Genomic DNA, 21,100 nt, shown 5'->3' with positions numbered 1-21,100 from the left:
ATGTCACCCCATGTCACTCAAAACAGGACTGTAAAAAGCTACAGCCTTTTGTCACCTTTTTCCCACAAACTAACTTTAGACTAGAGATGGAATTATAAGAAGACACTCTTCATTTCATTAAGGTCACATGCATATTATAGGAATTGTTTATTCATTCAAATGTAAAGTAAGGAAGTAAGTCAAACTTTATTTATATAGCACCCTTCTCGGCACGAATGCACAGGGTGCTTTACATATCATTTGAAACATCAATGATTAAACAACATAACAGAGCAAATTTGAAACATCAATGATTAGACTGATTAATGACAAACAGAAGGGAGAGCCAAGGCGACTAAGCTGCCGAACAGAGACGTGGCCATCTTGCTCTCATCATAGAATGCGGAGAAAAAAAAAGAAAAGGGGGGGGGGGGCATCATGAGACACAGCAGCAGGGGGGGATGGCGGGGGGATGGGGTGGAGTGTGTGAAGGCGGGCGGATGGGGTGGGGTGAGGTTGGCTCCTGGTTGTTCCCCAATCAGGTTGCTATGGAAATGACCCGTCCAAAAAGTCAACAACAGGTGTCCATGAGGGATGGGGGAGGGGGGGGAGTGAAAAGAGGTCGTCTTCGCCTGTGAGTCTTACAACTTATTTTGGGGGAGTTTACTGCAGACGGCCTTGCATTCCGCAGAGTGTCATCGCGATAACACAGCGAGCCGAGCAGGAGGGGGGGCGCCGGAATGTAGATGTTTGGGTTAGTGAGGGAAGATTTGTGTGCTGGCTCTTAACCTTTCTTGCAAAGCAGTGAGTTTCTCCAAAACGTTATCCATCTTGCAGGGCTTCAGTAACTTTACATGTGGATGAATATCCTGCATTTCTGTGACTTTTTAGGGTTAAATTAGTCACTACCCTTTATTACATCTAGGTATTTCTTCTGCACTGGATTTTTCCTGAAATATTTAACACAGTGTGCATGCCTGTATGTCTGTGGCATCTTGTTCAGAAAATATCCCTCAATGTCCTTCTGTTGGGTACGCTGTCTCTAAATTCCAATTGCAAATTCGAGTTCTTTCGAATGATTCGAGAAATGCGAGGATTACATTGTCACACTGTCAAAGAAAGCACTTGCAGATAGGAGATTTAGAGTTATGCACATAGAAAACAAACCTATATGCTTTACTGCTCTTTTGATCAAATGGATTTAGCAAAAACAATGTGTGATAGAAAGAGGGGTGATCAAGTGTGAGCGGGGGAACGGGGGGATCCTGCCCTGGTCTACTGTTCTTTCGACGTGTGTATCCAATCCCTGCTACTCCTCACAGAACCACACGGATCACAAACGTTTCCAAAAATGTGTGATGTCGTGTTAGGGTTAGGGTGAGTTACTCGAATGTTCGAGGTGCCGGAACCGAGACAGACAGTTCCAGCCCAAGTAAGTGTGAGTGTGTGTATACACTGGTCCCTTTTGCAGCTTAAACACCCTTTTCAGAGAGGTGCTAGACATCTCTTTCCAGGCACATTGCGGTTAGAGTGTGTAAAGTGGCGAACTGTGTGTGTGTGCGTGTGCGTGTGTGCGTGTGTGTGTGTGTCTTAAGTGCCGATGCCAGGGGAGGGCCAGAACACAGGGAAGGCATGGGGGCACACTGACCCTGAGAATGATGCAAGAACACAGCAAGCTGAGAGGGATAATGTGAGCTGCCAACCAGATCCACTCACCATGGGGTGATGCCACTTTAGGGAGAAGTGCAAAGGACTTCTTTCTAGTCGTGCGCTCAGGGATGACGGGGCTGGGAGCTGCTGATATAGCCACCCACTCTCTCTGCTGGCTGGGGGAGAGGAGGAAGGGAGTTTATCACTCTCTTCTCTAGGGCTGGAGAGAGAGAGAGAGAGAGACTCCCTCCCTCCCTCCCTCGGCGCCAGCTTTACAGAGATCATAGTAAGGAAATATAGTAGTAGTAGTCAGAGAGATCTGGGCTGAGGTGAGCGGAGGCCTGTGGCTCTGAGAGCACATAAGGAATGAGCCCTGAGTGGCGTGCGGGGCAGTCGTGTCAGAAGTACACTGTCCCCCTTTACCTCCAGCTCACTGCTCCTCCACCTCCGACGGAGACGGAGTCAGTGTCTAACCCACATACGAAACAGCTGGGGAAGAGGCGTGTGTGGGAAGATGGCGGTCTGAACCCGGAGGAGCGGAGAGAGGAGAGGGCTGTTTCTCCCTGATCAATAGGACACATCCTTGTAAGGGAAGGGGGGGGATGAGATATCGGATTTAAGTGGTCAGGGGGAGCTGTTTAAGTCACGCTTTAGTGGCCACAGTGTGGGAGAGCAGGCCCCCGTGAAAGAGCCCGGTGTATATGTGTGCACCTGTGTGTGTGTGTATGTGAGCGCACGCACGTGCGTGTGAGCGCGCGCAGGGTTAAGCCAGAGCAGATCGCCACTAGCAACCACACTAATGAATGATAATGGATTGGGGGGGGGGGGAGCGGGAGGGGGGATAGAGAGAGGGAAAGCGTGTTGGACAAGCGGCCACTTGAGGGAGGCTATAGTTCAAAGCCATCAACATCACAGCACACAGATACAAAACAGGAGGAGGGGAAACAGCCTGGCTACATAATGATCATGGGGTGTTGATGGCAGTGCAGCACTATACTATACAAAGCATGACGTGACTGACTTTTGGAAAGCTGCGGCACTGGATAGTCAACGTCAAAATCCGAAATAGACTTTGAAGTGCTTTTGAAATGGATAACAGCTATTGTTTGTGTGTGTGTGTGTGTGTGTGTGTCACTATCACTGTCACTGTCGTCATCATAATGCATGAATGGTTGTTTCCCTGCTATTGAACCCCCAGGTGACTAATTGCTGATGTTGCCGGATGCTGTCAGTCTGGTGGGGGAGTGTCGGGGGAGGGGGGGGGGGCGGCAGAGCTGCAGAAGGTCAGCGGGTGTAATGGGACTGTGAAGTATAGTCCTACTATAACACCATGGGACTGTGAAGTATAGTCTAACTATAACACCATTAAAGGAAATGGATGGTGTCATGAAGAGAAGGAAACTGATTTTATATCACGGCTCCACCAGAGCAGGGAGAAATGGAGGGAGCAATAGAGAGGGAGAGAGTGGAAGAAAGGGAGGGAGGGAGAGAGAGAGAGAGAGAGAGAGGGAGGGAAGGTAGGAAGGAAGGAAGGAGAGGGAGGGAGGAAGATTGTGTGTGTGTGTGTGTGAGAGAGAGAGAGAGAGAGAGAGAGAAAGAGATGTTAAAGACCCCAATAGGGAGTAGCCCTTTTTATTTTATTTTTAAACACTCTTTATCAACCCAGAGAGCTGAAGAGACAGTGAGGCCATGACTAATCCAAGCCCCTTGTCTAATTTACATATGTAATAAAGTTGAGCAACTTAACTACGTCTTTGCAACTTCAGTCAGAACGCGCAGAGTGGATTATTATGTCGCACGGCGCTTTTGTGAATATCAATTTCAATTGTCCAATGTGGATGGTGTGTGTGCTCTGGTTGTGCTTCTCAAACATGGAAGGTGTGTGTGCTCCGGTGGGCTTCATAGGTCAGTCTTCTGGGTCTCGCAAGCCTGGATTTTCTTTTAGCGACGTTGATGGAATACCCCCCTGATGCGTTGTAGTTTGTGTGGAGTCTGTTGAGGACGTGGGAGGACAGGCCTAGTCCACCACAGATAATCATTTACTATGAATAGACTTGTACGGTACATTTTCCATACATGTATGTTGTTCATATGTACACACACATACTGTATGTGTATTATGACTCTCGCGTTTGCCTCCTGATTCCCGTTGATTGGTTGCCGTTGTTGAAAGGGCAGCCATTTGGAATAAGTGGTAGGCTAATTGGATCATGATGCTCCATGTTTATGCAGGAGGTCAACGGCATTGCTTCTCTCTCTCTCTCCCCCATCTCTCTCTCGCTCCCTCCCTCCCTCCCTCCCCCCTCCCCCCCTCTCTCTCTCTCTCCCTCCCCCATCTCTCTCTTGCTCCCTCCCTCCCCCCTCCCCCTCTCTCTCGCTCCCCCCCTCCCCCCTCCCCCTCTCTCTCGCTCCCTCTCTCCCCCCTCTCCCTGTCTCTCATTCCCTCTCTCACTTTCTCTCCCCCATCTCTCTCTCTCTCGCTCGCTCCCTCCACCCTCCTCCTCTCTCTCTCCCTCCCCATCTCCACCTCTCTCTCTCTCTCTCCCCCCTCTCTCTCTCCCTCCCCCATCTCTCTCTCCCTCCTCCCCTCACCCTGTCTCTCTCTCCCTCTCTCTCTTTCTCTCCCCCATCTCTCTCTCTCAGACACACATGCTTGGTGACTGCCCCATTATTATTTGTATCACTTCCTGTGCCATGTGTTCAAGTGCCCTCTCCTCCTTGAGACCTGTAATAGGCTGTACGATTGACCTAAGTTGTCAGGCAGCCATCGTCGCTATGGAAACAGGTTGTGCTTTTAAACTGGAGTGAAGGGGAGCACAGGAGGAGTTGCGGGAGCATTCAGCTGCTTGAAGCAACAAATGATTGATTTGAAGCGTCATTAGCAATTAATTTTCCAGACAAATGAATTCATGAAGTGTTGAGTTCTGTGGCCGGGGAATGATTTATAATACTGTTGATAAACTAGATTCCATTAGTTTAGTTTTGTTTTGGTTCACAGCCCCCCAAAAAGTTGCCTAAAAGTGTTTGTTGTGGAAGCAAGGCTCAACCCTTAGCTGTTCATGCTTCAGAGGTAGTCTGAGTTTGTTTTTTTGTCGTTTTTTGGACTGTGGAATAGCATCCCCCCCTCCATTGATTCCTTTAAACACACTTGTATTATTTTTTGCCGTTCTTTATGTATTTTCTATGTATCTCTTTATTCTATTGTGATTGTATATATTGTGATTTTATTGCCTTTATTATGACTTTAATCCATGTACAGCACTTTGGTCAGTGCAAGTTGTTTGAAATGTGCTTCATAAATAAAGATGACTTGACTTCAATCCATAATCTTCCCTTTTAGCCCACGTTGTTTGGAGGTCTGTTTTCCCCCCTTGGTTGTCATTCACCCAGTTGTGGGTTTGGGTCGTTTCAAGGGCGTTCATTTAAGAAAACTTGAGCAAATCTATAAGACTGATCTCGTCGACAGATCTCAGAAAGTCTCTCTGTCTTCCTGGTCCATGGTTATTACTGTTAGCGAGCTCCCAGGTGTCAGCAATCTGTTCAATCTGCAATATGTCCAGTGACTAATTGAAATGGCTCCCATCCAAACCTGGGGGTGTGCCTCACCCCCCCCTTCCCTTGGCTCTCACCCCCCCACACCCCTACCTCTCTCTCCCTCTCCCGCCCTCTGTGCCTCCACCCCTCCATGGCATTTAACTTGACTTCACTCTGTTTAGGAGGACTGACAGAATTCAATGGTGTTTGATTTTCCCCTTTAATTGTTTTTGCTAGGCACAGGCCCCACTGTGGGTTCCCTCGTATCAAACTCAAATTGGGGAATCAATATGGTTGAAATTTTCGGAGGCGCTCTAGGCAGCGTTTGATGATCAGAACAGGCAGCTCTGGCTTGTCAGCCTTTTAACTGGGAGCCCGGGACTAAGAGGAGGGAGAGGTGTTGTGCTTACAACGGACAGGTATTTCATTTGAAATGGATCTCCCTCGCAGAAGAGGGAAACAGGATTGAACGACCCAGAATTTATGTGAGAGGCCGGTGGTGCAGGAAAGGAATGGATATACCGGGTTTCAGTGGGTGTCCTCTTGGTGCACTGAAGCTAATCTCTCTCTCTCTCTCTCTCTCTCTCACTCTCTCTCTCTCTCTCTCTCTCTCTCTCTCTCTCTCTCTGTCTCTCTCTCACATACACACTCTCTCTCTATCCTCTCGTCCCTTCAGTCTCTCTCTTCCCCCTCTTCCCTTCTTTGTCTTGCCCCCCCTTCACCCATTGCTTTCTTACTTTCTCCATCCCTAACCTCTTTTCACCCCTCTCTCACCCCTTTCCTCCCCGTCTCTCAGACCAGATCTCCCCTCTGCAGCACTCCTTCCTGCCCACAACTCTGTCCTCCTGCCCCCAGGGGAACTCTGTCACTGAGCGCCCTCTAGCTCCCTCATCTGGTACCGACCTGCCATCGCACCACCTCCTGTGGTCATCATTACCCAGCAGGACTCTGGGTCGCTGTTTTATGTCGCAAACTACGTGGTCCAAAATGTGACGATGTCTGTTAGTGCATGTGCATGTTACTGGCCCCCCGAATTACCATACATGAACTGGTGAATTACCATACATGAACTGGTGAATTACCAATTCAATTCAATTCAATTCAATTCAATTATACTTTATTTATCCCCGTGGGGAAATTCAGTTTGCCACGCCACTCTCTAAAAACAACATATGACAGCACAACATAAAGGACAGACAACAATACTGGGCCAGCCATGTATAGTATAAAAAACAGTAAGATCATGATAGAAAAATTGGTAAAATGATGGCTATAGCTAAGTGATGATGATGCTTAAAATAAATAAATAAATACAGATTCAATTCGATACAAATTCAGGAGCCTTGACCCCGACTACTACTTTGATTGCTGTTAAACAGTCTTAGAGCAGCCGGGATAAATTATTTTTTATAGCGCTCTGTCCGGGAGCGTACCGAAATGAACCGCCCTCTGCGGCGGCTGCTGGTTTGCCCAGTGAGGACATGATGGAGGGGGTGGTTGGGATTGCCCCTGATGGACAGCAGCTTGCTCCTCGTCCTTCCATATGTGAACTGGTGAATTACCATACATGAACTGGTGAATTACCATACATGAGCTGGTGAATTACCATACATGAACTGGTGAATTACCATACATGAACTGGTGAACTCTCGCCATCCGTCCTTCCTAGGCAGAAGACTCAAGAAGGGAATAGCTTCACCAATCCAAATGGTATGGGGGAACTCCCGCAGGTCATTTGTTTTGAAAGACCTTCACTATGGCCACAAAATGCTTTATATCCTAGCAGCTGTGTGGAGGGAAGGATATGGGGCGGGTGTGTGTGGAGGAAAGGATATTGGGGGGCGGGGGGGGGGGTATCCCCCCGGTATTTGGTTACTTTCTGGCCCGTACTGGGACACACACTGCCTCTTGCTGGACTGCAGGGGAATGAAATGCTGCTGCTGAGTCACACACAGACTGACAGCCTGCTTGCCTCTTTATCCACTGGGAGAAGCACGGAAGCCCTTTTAAAGGCTTTCAACTGCTGCTCCTTTTTGGAATCAGACCTCCTGAAGTTTTCCTGGAGTTTTGTTAAATGTGTTCCAGACACTTTCGGTTGTCGGAAATTGCCTTCCGTTGACTTCCCTTGCCCCCCCCCCCCCTCCTCGAAAAAGGGTTGTTGATTGGCACATCCATTTTCTTACCTCTCTCCAATTTACACAAAATAATAACTACAGCTAGAAGAACTGCGGATGGAATATGAAGCGAGCGATATTTGTCTCCCTTTTAAAATGAACTAAAAATCAATGTTGTTTCTTGCTTCCAAATGAGCAATTAAAACACCCAGCAATAGTGTGTCTGATCTCTGGGTCTCCAGCACTACCCACAGGCTAGCCAGCCTGCGTTTTCAAAAGCATCTAAATGTCAGAGACAGAGAAGCTCTTTAAAAATTGAAAAAGCCCATTACCCCGTGACATTTCATAGTGTGTGTACCACATTCTAAGTGAGGAGCCTTTCCTTTTTCCCTATACAGATGCTGTGCATAGCAGGCATTAAGCTGTCCGCCATATCTGAATTACTGTTTTCCGTCAGACGGACTTGTACAGTGTTAGAGCAAATTATCAATAAAGGCAGCCTGTTTCGTTTCAAGATGTATAAGAAATTATATTTAATATTTTCCTCTATAGAAGGAGGAAGTTTACAGGTTCGTCAGACGCATCTGAAGATTCAAAGTTCCTCTCAAAGTCCAGGTCATTCATTACATCTCAGTATTTATGCTCTCAGGTACCCTCAGGTAAGAGGTCCGCCCTCGGGTGAGGTCTAGACCTATCATGAACAATGGGTGTGGATTTGTACATTGAGGAAGATGATGGGGGATGAAGGTTTAAGGGGGAATCGACCCCCACTTTCTCCTAGAGACACAAAGATGTAAAAGGAACACAAAGGCCACAAACTGGTTTAGTCTGGTCCTAGAGTACTGGGTCTGGGGAAACACAAAGGTCCAGAACTGCTCTAGATGGCTTAGTCCATCTAGGTGCAGGTCCGGAGAAAAGAGAGCAATCAGGTCTTTGTAATCATTTAAATGTGTCTGTTGTCTAGCCAATGTCAAGCTTCAAGTATAGAGAAACTGGTTTCATTGTGTGCTTACAACAGGAAATCAGTTTCTATAGCTTGCTGTAGATATTCAATTTACTGTTGTGAAGTTTGAATCTTAAATGTAGAAACATTTCTTATTACATATAATAATTTTCTCTCACAACAGCACTTTAGTTAGAGCAATAGGAACATGGTGTGCGTGTGTGTGTGTGTGTGTGTCTGTCTGTGTCTGTGTCTGTGTCTGTGTGTCTGTGTGTGTGCGTGTGTGCGTGCGTGTGCGTGTGTGCGTGTGTGCACGCACACTCACACACACACACACACACACACACACACACACACACAAGCCCTGGTTTACTAACCCACTCTCGGCTCCCATTTCTTAAAATGATGCATGAATACAAATGTGGGGATTGATGAGACGCACAGCCCAGTAGTGTTGTGTACAGGAGTCATCTATCCCTTCATATTCCCCATGTTACCCATATTCATTTGGAGAATTTATTCCTGGCGTCATACCTGCAGACCTGTGCCTTAAATCCCAAAGATGATTCATGAGAGCTCACAAATGCAGGTTTTCTGTGTTCTGGCTTTGTGACCACTGTTTGGCATGTTTATCTGTGGGTACACCGTCTTTCTGCTGGGAGTAAATCTCAGTGGCAGTGAGAGTGATTGAGCGGGGATCATGATGTTGTTTTTTGTACGTATACCTAGAGTGTAGACGTGGGCCCTCTCCTTAGAACTGATCGAGTGTTAAAGGCACATGGTGTAAATCAACAACTCTGGTACTGTGCAGGTTTTGGTGCAGCCCTGCACTAACATGCCTGATTAAAATCATCATCATTATCATCATCATCATCATCATCATCTGCCTAGATGAGAACCAAAGATATTTCAAATCAAATGATTATTTGTCACATTTATCACATATACTGTAGTTGTAATTGACACAGCGGAATCCCTTGGGATCTTGGTCCACGCTCAACAACAGCAGTCAGCAATCAACAATTCAATAACAAGTAATAAAAAGTGACATAAAGTGACAATAGTACTAGTACAATAATGTGTGCAATAATGTGCGAGTGTGTCGGGGGGGGGGGGTATTATAGAGTTGAGTTTGGGGTGGCGGTGGATATTTTAAATCTAGCGGAGATGCTCACGACTGCATAACAATCCTTCTGACGAATGGGCTCTGTCACAGCTTATTCATTTTTTATGTTAATAAAACGGTAATAAAAAATTCATTCTAATAAAAAAATAAATGTTTTGTGACATGTCTCCGGCATCGTTACCCCGCTATGTCTTTTGCTACAACGTCATAACCCAGAGTTTACCGTTAATGACTGTTTAATGACCACCAAATGGAATCATCTCTCTCCTCTTTCAGTAGTGAGCAGGCTGGGAGACTTGTGCTCACTCACTCTCTCTCTCTCTCTCTCTCTCTCTCTCTTTCTCTCTCTCTCTCTCTCTCACTCTCTCTCTCTCTTTCTATCTCTCTCTTTCTCTCTCTCTTTCTTTTTTTCTCTCTCTCTCTCTTTATCTCTCTCTCTCTCTCTCTCTCTTTCTCTCTCTCTCTCCACAGCACACTCTCTCTTCTCTGAATTGATTATTCTATTACAGGGAACCTGATACCAGACCAATCATACAAAGGGTTTACACAGTGGGATCATGACTGATTAGTTTCTCGCTGTGTATAGTACGTGGCTTAATCTACTAGATGCTACTGGATGTTATTGCTGCAGTTTTAATGAAATGTTGTTGCATTAATCTTAATTTTTTTCCATAGAATTGGAGCATTGATGATGTGTTGACGCAGAGAAGGGGGAATTCATAATCTCAGGATGGCTTGATTGAAAGGTCTTGACAACAGTGTGCAACAACAACTGACTGTAGCCCAATAGGTTCTCTAACTCTGACTGATGTATAGATGATTCACTTACTCAGACGAATGTTCTTGTTGTAAGTCACTTTGGATAAAGGCGTCTGCTAAATGTCTAAAATGTTAATGTAAATGTCCCCGTTAAAGAGAAAACAGCAAGGCTTTAAAATGAAGAAGGGAGAAAAAAAGATGACAGAAGATCTCTTTGTGTCTCGCTGATTAAGGCAGGGTTATTGTGATTCTGCAATCAACGCTGTGGTAACCCATCATTCCACAGAAAGGACAGAGTGCCTCTGTGCCTGTGGATGTCTGGGACATCTAGAGGTCACAGCCAAGTCTGATTATCCACAATAATGTATTTGCTGTATTTTGGGCAGGTGCAATATTGCAGGACATTTTGTTTTCATGTCAGGCTCCCTTTTAAATGTTTACTGTTAGTTGATGACTTCATCCCTGGATGGGAAAGAAAGTTGGATCTAATCTAATCTAAGTCTCTCACAGGGTGACCAGCACAGAGTAGATAAGACTTGACCCCTAGATCTACGGTTAGTTTAGTCTTTTCCTCCCTGGTGGTTAAGGTTAGGATTCAGGAAGGGTAAGCTGTGGCTAGATCTGTCCTATTGGCACCTTCTACCCAGAGCTGTTCTCACCTGGTTTAGGGAAGAAGATACACATTTAGGACACATCTGTGACCGAAGAGATAGAGCTATACATTCATTCTAAATGCTAGCAGGTTTTCTGCTCTTTTGAGTGGAGAAAGCTCCTCATGATGAACGTTAATTCAATTAAGTTTTGCTTATCGGCGAGAATTCAGATATTGACATACAGCTAGAGCTCGACGTCTCAGAAGTCTGAAATAACTACAGTAATTAGGTTATTATAGAATTACGGCAGCAAGCTACTGACATAATCAACACACACCATCTCCGGCATAACATTAACTGAATATTGCTTTGAACTACTTCAGCTGGCTAAACACCTGCTAGCTATTTAGCTATCTAGTTAATCTATCTCACTAAATACTTTTACTAAATGAACGTGAGGAAACATTATTTGTTGTTAACCGATTAAATTGCCTAATTAACTAGGGTAGGTATACAGACTGACTAATTAACCAGGATATACAGACTGACTAATTACCCAGGGTATACAGACTGACTAATTAACCAGGGTAGGTATACAGACTGGCTAATTAACCAGGGTAGGTATACAGACTTGCTAATTACCCAGGGTATACAGACTGGCTAATTAACAAGGGTAGGTATACAGACTGGCTAATTAACCAGGGTAGGTATACAGACTGGCTAATTACCCAGGGTATACAGACTGGCTAATTAACCAGGGTAGGTATACAGACTGGCTAATTACCCAGGGTAGGTATACCAGGGTATCCGCGGTGTCTTGAAAAGTATTAAAAGTTGATAAATCCATTTTGGGAAAATCAAGACCCTTAATAAGTGTTAAAAAGTCTTGAATTTTGTAGGTATTTTTCTGAATTAGACTCTGTCCAAAGAGTTTGAGTCCTAAAAACCTTTAGTAAAAGTTCGTGAATGTATTAGTTGACAAAGATGAACCGGAAATTCTGTTGTATGATAGTGGTCTAGTCTATTGCAAACTAAAACTGTTAAGTTAAAGGTGTCACTGATGTCAACGGTTACAGCTCGAAGTGGCGGTGAGGTCTGGAAAAATATTGACAAGGTCTACCCAGGGTATACAGACTGGCTAATTACCCAGGGTATACAGACTGGCTAATTACCCAGGGTATACAGACTGGCTAATTACCCAGGGTATACAGACTGGCTAATTACCCAGGGTATACACACTGACTAATTAACCAGGGTATACAGACTGGCTAATTACCCAGGGTATACAGACTGGCTAATTACCCAGGGTATACAGACTGGCTAATTACCCAGGGTATACAGACTGGCTAATTACCCAGGGTATACAGACTGGCTAATTACCCAGGGTATACAGACTGACTAATTACCCAGGGTAGGTATACAGACTGGCTAATTACCCAGGGTAGGTATACAGACTGGCTAATTACCCAGGGTATACAGACTCACGTACTCACCTCAAGCTGAGAGCTGGTCTGCTCCTTCTGGGCCCGTAGAGCATGTACACAAGGTGGTTCAGTGGGTGAGGCTCCAAAACTGTTTGACCAATGGAGATTCATTCATCGAACACGCCCCCTGCTAAACCCCTCCTACACAAGAAACGGCAGGCGAATTATGAGGTGTTTGCAATATGGCAATATGACATTGAATCAATTTCAATCAAGAGTTGTTTTATTTTATATTTTATTTTATAGTTATTTTAGTCATTTATTGCTCACAATACTTTTTGGCTTATGTTTCGCTATCAATATTTGTGGTTTTGTTTGCAATAATAATCATTTTACTTACCAAAAGTGTTGCTTCATTTTATTAGAACAAATCTAGTACAATACCTAGTACAATACCCACAATACCCACTCTCCTCTTATCTCCACAGCAGTCTTCGACTCATCTCCTTTGTCATGGAAATGAGGAAAGCCCATTTACGTGTCACTAATGAAATCAGATGGACATTTCTAACACTTGTGAGTGTCATAAAATATTTGTCATTTACTTGAATTACTGTCATTGGTCGTGTCATGAGACAATTGACTCGGATGGGTGTGTGTCTGTCTTCTTCTTCACAAATTGAGCTAATTGGTGTATTCAAAGGCCTCTTTTGATTAGCATAATGTGTTTGATCAATGTGAAGGTCCCTCACAATTACTGTGTGATCTGCGGACGCGCTGGGCGAGGGAGAGACAGCAACTCAGGACACGTTGTGTTACATGGAAAAGGGATGTGACAAGCACTTACTGAGTGAAACATCCAGCGTTTAGTCATGAACATGAAAGCATGTGGTAAATAATTGATCACTATAAGAGGAGTAGTGTGACCTCACATTTCTGTTACTGCTGTTTTTCTGTCTTTCAGGACGGCTCATCTGCTGACACACAAGGAAGACGCAGTGTTAGAGACAATAATATGATTCCGAATAATAATACCGGTATTAAATAATTATCATATTATGATAATTCTATATTCATCTATGCCATTTACTATATCTGTTTATACAAAAGGGACATTCAGTACAGTGCATACTTTTTTTTGTATACAGTACATGGTCCCAGCAGGAATCAAACCTACTACCTTAGAGGTGCCAACACCATGCTTTACCAACAGAGCCACACGCAATAGCCTACCATATGAGTGAATGTCTGTGTGCCTCTGTCTGAAAACCATTACTTTGTTCAGTGTGAAAGGATTGTATGGTCTGTTATAGGCAACAACTCAGTAACCTGGTCGTAGACCAGTACATGGTTTAGCCAAGACAACTATATACAAGCAGTTGTCTCGGACCAGGCTAACAACCTGTACCCCGTCCCGTCCCGTCAAAGAAACGTGGGCTGAGCTAAGCCCCCGACGTTTCAAGATCCTAACAACGCCTCTGTGTACAACTATTATGTCTGTATGCAAGCTTGAAAGGAAACAAGCAGTAAGACATACTGAACCACATTTAGAAGGCCTGAAATACTCTCCTGACCCCACACAAGAGGTCTTTGAAATGCAGAATTAATGATGTTGTTATTGATTGGTTTATAAACGCCTGCAGTGATGCTGCGTTCGATATCTCTGGGTCTCGTAATGAGTCCTTTTGGTGGGAGACCAGTGTTTCGCTAACAGCGGGTACCACTTGCTACTGTTTTGAGTGTCGTCAAAATAATATTATGACAGTGTGTCAATTCACAGATGAGTCACATAGTCCATTAGGCCTATCATTTCTCAACGCAAGAGTTTTTGGCAGCCACTCAAAGGGATTTCAAGTTTGTCTGTCTAATCTAATTTCCGATAAATCAGAGGTATATTACTGATATGGTTTGGTTACGCTTGTTGTTGTTGTTGTTGTTGTTGTTGTTGTTGTTGTTTGGCTTCAGCCAAAATGGCTAAAACCTACTAAAGGTGCTTTGACGGCTACAGCGTTGCAGATCTGAGGCACGGTGACGACAATAGAGGACTGTTTTGGTGTGAGGACTTCTGAGGACCCCGACTGTTTGAAGAACACTCTCGCTCGCCCTCCGTTCTTAGAAATGACTCCTTGCTGGCTGGGGCATGGCCACACGTCTGAACTCTGCTCTGTCCATCTTCACAGTGGAACTTAAACGCCTGCAGGCATAACAACACCATGTGTAGCTCCAGACACTAACACTGCCTGTCCAGCAAGTCTAACAAGTCAGCAGTGTTCGTTTTTTCTATCTATCTCTCTCTCTCTCTTTTTTTGTTAGCTTTTTCCAGTAACCCTTTATCTTACAGTCTGGTAGTAAGCAGGTATTTACTGGATGTTAGTGTTGTTTTCTGATAATTGCATATTCATTATACATTCACACGGTTTCTTTCAATTTACTGACTTAAGAACATTTTGTACCAGACAGGTAGTTAGTTACCAATGGTACTGAATTCATTGAGGTAAGTACCAGAAAGTATTCATTAAAAATGAAAATTTGGTGCGGTGCACGCTGGTGAAAGTTAAATATAGCCGTTGTTGTCAAGCCGTGGATAAATGGGAACATCAAGAACCTTCTGAAAAGGAAGAGGAGGCTGTTTAAGGCAGGGGACACTGAGGGAGCCAGGGCCGCTCAGAAGGAGGTGAAGAAGGAGCTGAGAGCAGCCAAAGAGGAATACAGGAGGAAATTGGAGGGCGGGCTAGTGGCCCACAGCTCCAAGGAGGTGTGGAAGGGTTTCAAGAAGATCACGGGCCACAAGCAGCCACATACTGTGGTGGAGGGGACCCGAGAGCAGGCGGATGACCTGAACTGCTTCTTTAACAGGTTTGACCAACCATCCCCCTGTCACCCCCCACAGCCCCCGACCCTCTCCTCCCCTCTCCAATGTACCGCACCCCTGGCAACAGTAGCCCCCACTCCCCCTGACCCCCTCACACCCCAGCAGCAATTGCCTCCCCTTACCAACACCAGGAGCCAGGGAGCATGCTTCACACCTGGAGACACCTGTACTCACAGCTTTATAACATCTGAGCAGGTGAGAAGGCAGCTCTCGAGGGTGAATGTGAACAAGTCCAGAGGTCCAGACAACATCAACCCCAGGGTTCTGAAGGTGTGTGCTGGAGAGCTGGCGGACACATTCCAACATCTCTTCAGTCTATCACTAAGACTGAGGAGGGTGCCATAGCTCTGGAAGACCTCTTGCATCGTCCCAGTGCCAAAGAAGGGACGGCCCAGCACCCCAAACGACTACAGACCTGTCGCCCTGACACCACAGGTCATGAAGATCCTGGAGAGGCTAGTGCTGCAACACCTTAAGCCCCAGGTGAAGGACTTCCTGGACCCCCGGCAGTTTGCATACCAGGAGAGCATTGGGGTGGAGGATGCCATCATTTACATGCTGCACAGGGCCTACACACACCTGGAGAGGCCACAGAGCATGGTGAGGACCATGTTCTTCAACTTCTCCAGTGCATTTAACACCATCAAGCCATCACTGCTGGCTGACAAACTAGCAGTGATGTGTGTGGAGGACTCCCTGACGGCTTGGATCCACAACTACCTCACAGACAGACGTCAGTATGTGAGACTGCAGGGCTGTCAGTCTGAGGTGGTGGTGTGCAACACCGGTGCCCCCCAGGGAACTGTTCTGTCACCCTTTCTCTTCACCCTCTATACCTCCGACTTCCAGTTTAGCTCCGACCAGTGCCACCTGCAGAAGTTTTCTGACGACTCCTCTATCGTCGGTTACATCACAGACGACAGGGATGAGGAGTACAGGGCCCTGGTGGAGAGCTTTGTGCAGTGGTGCGACACCAACTACCTTTTGCTTAACACCAGCAAAACAAAGGAGTTGGTGGTGGATTTTAGGAGGAAGAGAAGGACCCCAGCCCCCATCACCATCAAGGGGGTGGAAGTCGAGAGGGTGGACTCCTACAGGTACCTGGGAGTACAAATTAATAACAAACTGGACTGGACTGACAACACCGAGGCTCTTCTCAGGAAAGGGCAGAGCAGACTGTTTTTCCTGAGAAGGCTGAGGTCTTTCGGCGTCTGCAACAAGCTGCTGCGAATGTTTTATCAGTCGGTGGTTGCCAGCGTTCTGTTCTTCGCCGTGGCCTGCTGGGGTGGAAACATCTGTGCCAGGGATGCTGCGAAGCTAAACAAACTGGTGAAGAAGGCCAGCTCTGTGGTGGGGACCGGGCTGGACAGCCTAGAGGTGGTGGCAGAACAGAGGATGGGGAAAAAACTGGCGGACCATGTTGGCCAATCCCTCCCACCCGATGTACTGCGAGCTGGCGGGGATGAGGAGCAAGTTCAGCCACAGATTTGTTCTCCCCCGTCAAAGTACAAAAAGATTTGGACAGTCCTTTGTTCCAGCTGCACTCCGACTCTACAACCAGGCCCTGCAGGGTGGGGGAGACCTGGAGCTGGAACTTTGGAACTTGGAACTTTTTACTTATTGAGCCTGCACTGTTTTATCTATTTATTTATTGAATGTTTTCTGTCTGCCCTAACTAAGCTGTTTGACAACAACATTTCCCCATTGGGGACAATAAAGGTTTTCATCATCATCATCATCATTATAAGAAAGAGGGCTGCACTGTAGCTTTTATGCTAATTATTTATTCGTCCGTCATTTCGGCAACAAGCAGCCTTCTTGAGGGTTTCAAGTACCGGAAAGTACCACTTGGTACCGCATATTGTAGAACCAAATAGTTTAGTAAACACTGGGTATATCAGCTGAAACAGGGCTGTACAATAAAGGGAAACCATTTTCCCCACTCTCTCACTCTCCCGTCTCCATTCTCTGTTCAGTATCATGGCTACAATAACAACTCAGTCAGAAAGGCAACATCACTGCCTCATTTCACTCTCCCCATTGAGAGGTGTCCCCTGTGTATGGGGGAATGAAAGGCTGCGATAGAGAACGGAGCTCAGCTTGTGTCTGGTTCTCCACGTCACCGGGGGGGACTGTTGCGGCTGAGTGCCCTACGGCTGTGCCATTGGTCCTGGCCTTATTTACTCTCTGTCCCTCTACTGTTCCAGAGACCCGGCGCGCCGGGCCCGTATGCACCAACGAGATAACAAACCAGTTTCCGCTCCTCCTCGAACGCCTGTGGTCACTCACAGAAAAAACTGGTGTGGTATTTAAGAACCACATCTCCCCAGGAATACAAATTTCGATTCTCTGAACTTTTTTTTCAAAGCGATGAATAAATCACATTTCCGAGCCCGGGTTTTCAATGTTGAGCGTATAACCCTCCCGCACAACTGCGCTGCGAGTTGCATAGCAGGCCAGGGGAACGTGTATCGCCAGTGGAGGGTAGGAGGAGGGGGGGTAAGGAGGGAGGGTGCATAAGGGGTGCGTACGTGGTAAACATATACAGTAGTGGAATTTCATCAGCTTTCTGGAACAGTAGGAGGGACCAGAGAGTAAATAAGGCCAGACCCGACGGCACAGCCATGGGGCACTCAGCTGCAACGCTCCCCCCTGTGACATGGAGAACCAGACAGAGGCTGAGCTCAGCCTCTCTCACAGCCTTCCGTTCCCACCCACACACACGCATGATCATGGGATAAGCTACATCAGCTACTGAACAAATTCTATTCCCAACAAAATCTTAACGTTGAGCTCCTGCCTAGGACATCAGACCCTGGTGGCATGTGGAGCAAGGAAGGAAGGAGGAAGGATGGGGAGAATGGTGGAAATGACTGGGTCAGCTACAGGGCACAAAGTCATACTGTATACGCCTTACTCTTCACATTATAAGTCCTTCATCTAATTCCCTATGGGGATGGATAATGCATTGTTGCAGTGCTGTGTTAATGACATAGCTTAGCATAGCTTAGCTCAACCAGGGACCTCTCACATGGATGCCACATACGTAAACCATGATACCAAGAGAGCACCCTATGTTACATACACCCTGTTAGTGTAAACCGCCATCCCTGCCATAGCCGTCTACGAGACGCTCCAGCCAATGAAATTATTCCTGAGACAAAAGGAGAGAGGCTGAAGAACCTCTGTAATTAACTTCCATTATGTTTAAAAAACTAACAATTGGACGTTGGTGTCAACGAGGGGGCGTATTAATTTACCTGCTCTACTCTTCGATCGGAACCTATTATCTACGGCAGCCTCTTATAGTCTCTCTTTTCTCTCTCTCTCTCAGTAACACACTCCTCTTCCTCTCCTGGGAACGGCTTCACTCAGGGTACTCTCTGCTAAGCTCACAGCTTTGCTTCCCTTAATATGAAACACATAAATGTATAAGAACACGTATTGTCTCTGAGTCACATGGTATCCCGAGGGGGAGACGGTACTATATGTGAAACCAATAAGCGCCTCTCGTAAAGAGATGGGGAGAAGGCCACCAGGCATGAAGGCTAACATGAAGAGTATGGGGGAGTTGCATGATTGCCATAACTCAGTTATTGCTCCTCATAAAGCACACAGTAGCCTAACCACACAACCGCAACTATTGCAGGCTGAATTTATGTTCTGCACATTAGAGATGATGTATGAATTGTAATATTCAAAGGTAGTGGAATGTAGGATGGGCTGGGGATTTAACTTTGAAATCAATTTCTGTTGAAATGATGTCGCTTGGGATGTTAAGCACTGAAAGTGTGTGTGTGTGTGTGTGTGTGTGGCCTGCTACACCATTTCTCTGCTTCAGCTATTTTACATTATAGCCTACGGCCACAGGCATGATTGACAGTGTGTGGGTGTATGGCGGTGTGTGTGTCGCAATGTGTGTGTGGGAGGTCTTGCCCCCTTATAGCGAGGCAGAGAGAAAGGCATCCTCATTCACTGTCCCCTTTGGCCTCTTATACCCTGCTCTCTCTCTCTGCTTCACTTCTTTTACATTATAGTGAGTGACTGTGACAGTGTGTGGGTGTGTGCGTGCGTGCGTGCGTGCGTTTGAGTATGTGTGTGTGTGCGTGCGCGTGTGTGTGTGTGTGCGTGCGTGTGTGTGCGTGTGTGCGTGCGTGTGTGTGCGTGTGTGTGTGCATGTGCGTGCGTGTGTGTGAGAGAGAGAGAGAGAGAGAAACGGGGAGGAGGATACATTTGGAATCTGACCTTTGGGTCAGTGGTCCGGGATGTTCAAGGCGGCCATTATCCCGGGCCGAGCGGTGTTCCCCTCCTCATAACTGTCAAGGCTCCAACGTTAATAGATCGTTTGTGTCCGGGTCTGTGTCAGCAAAAGCCTGCGTCCTACCTCTCAGTTTATCTATCTGTGATCCCCACAGAGAGCTGCTTTTGAAGAGAGAGAGAGGGAGAGAGAGAGAGATGTAATGTATGTTTCCCATGCCAATAAAGCCCTTTGAAATTGAAGAAAATTAAAATTGAGAGAGAGAGAGAGGGGCATACTAATTTGCTGTCCCCTTTGGCCTCCTATACCGTATCTGCTTCAGTTCTTTTACATTATAGAGGCAACTATGATAGTGTGTGGGTGTATGGCTGTGTGCGTGTGTGTGTGTGTGTGTCGCATTGCGTGGGAGGTCTTGCCCCCTTATAGCGAGGCTGGCGCACCGCCCATGGGCACCAAGGGCATGAGGGGGTCTCGTTTGAGTGACTTCACTGGGCAGAGACAAAGGACCCCTGCTGCAGCAGCGGTGACAGGGTTAGCCGTCCCTCCCAAGGCCTGAGCGTAATTGCTCCATAATAGACTGATGATAACTAACAGCATGTGCTGCTGGGGGGGGGGGGGGTCGACGATGACGGACAGACACACAGACTGGAATGGAGGTCGAGAGCGGCACAGTTCTTCAAAGCCCGAGCACCAGTCGCTTTTTTGAATAATTGACCACTGTGGGTGGTTTTCCGTGTGATGATACAGTATGTGTGTGTGTGTGTGTGTGTGTGTGTGTGTGTGTGTGTGTGTGTGTGTGTGTGTGATGATACAGTATGTATGTGTGTGTGTGTGTGTGTGTATGTGATGATACAGTATGTATGTGTGTGTGTGTGTGTGATGATACAGTATGTGTGTGTGTGTGTGTGTGATGATACAGTAGCTGACTGGCTAGAATAAGCCTAAGACACTGTGCAGTCTCTTCTGGGGCCCTTCATCTTAGAAACAGGCATGTAATTGGTTCAATATTTTGTATATGGCAATAAAACAATAGTAGGGCTGCGTGCCAGGGGCTGGGATGGATGTGCGTGGAGAGGGAAGCCATGTTGATGAGTGAGGTACTGAAGCACAACTCATGGGAGCCCTCGGTTCCCTCTCTCTCCTCCTCCTCCTCCTCCTCCCCCTCTCCACCTTTTCTTTTAGACTGAGCCCCCCCGGGGAGTTCCTCTGGGAGACAGCCACGATCCCTCTCCCCCCCCACTGCCTGCTTCCCTCCCTCCATCCCTGCCCTTCCTTTCTCTCTCCCTCCCTCCCTCTTTCATCTCTCTCCCTCCCTCCCTCTCTCTGAGTGATCTCTCCCTGCTCACTCTCTGACACAGGCGAGTGAACTCCCCTCCCGGTGCCCCTGAGACAGGCAGAATATCAAACACGCCACCTTCTCTTCATCGCCTGCTCCTGTCCCCAGTGCCCTACCCACCCCACTTCTCTCCCCCCCTTTCCCTCCTCTCCCACCCCTAATCTGTTTGCACTTTAAATAGTGTCTCACCTCCTCCTCCTCCTCCTCGTGTGTGTTCTCCCTCCAAGGTTCCCCTCTCAATAGCCAACTTCTCCCCCCCAGGAGGAAGAACAGTCAGTAACATTTTACAAATCTCCCTACGCCTCTGCACAAACCCACGGCTCACGAGGAGCCTCCGCAATTCTGTCAAATAAAATACCTACGGCAGCCGGCTGCTAAGTGCTATTTCTCTCGCTCGCACTGTCAATGAATTATGTATCATGCAGACATTGATCCATGTTCAGTTTTTTATGACACTACATCGTTGTCGTAAAAAAAGAATGCAGGGAAGCAGGCAGGGAAGCATGCAGGGA

This window comes from Nansenia antarctica (assembly GCF_963989245.1).
Source record: "Nansenia antarctica genome assembly, chromosome: 8".
NCBI lineage: Eukaryota > Metazoa > Chordata > Actinopteri > Argentiniformes > Microstomatidae > Nansenia > Nansenia antarctica.
The sequence above is the reverse complement of the archived record's forward strand: the minus strand, read 5'-3'. Positions refer to the sequence as shown.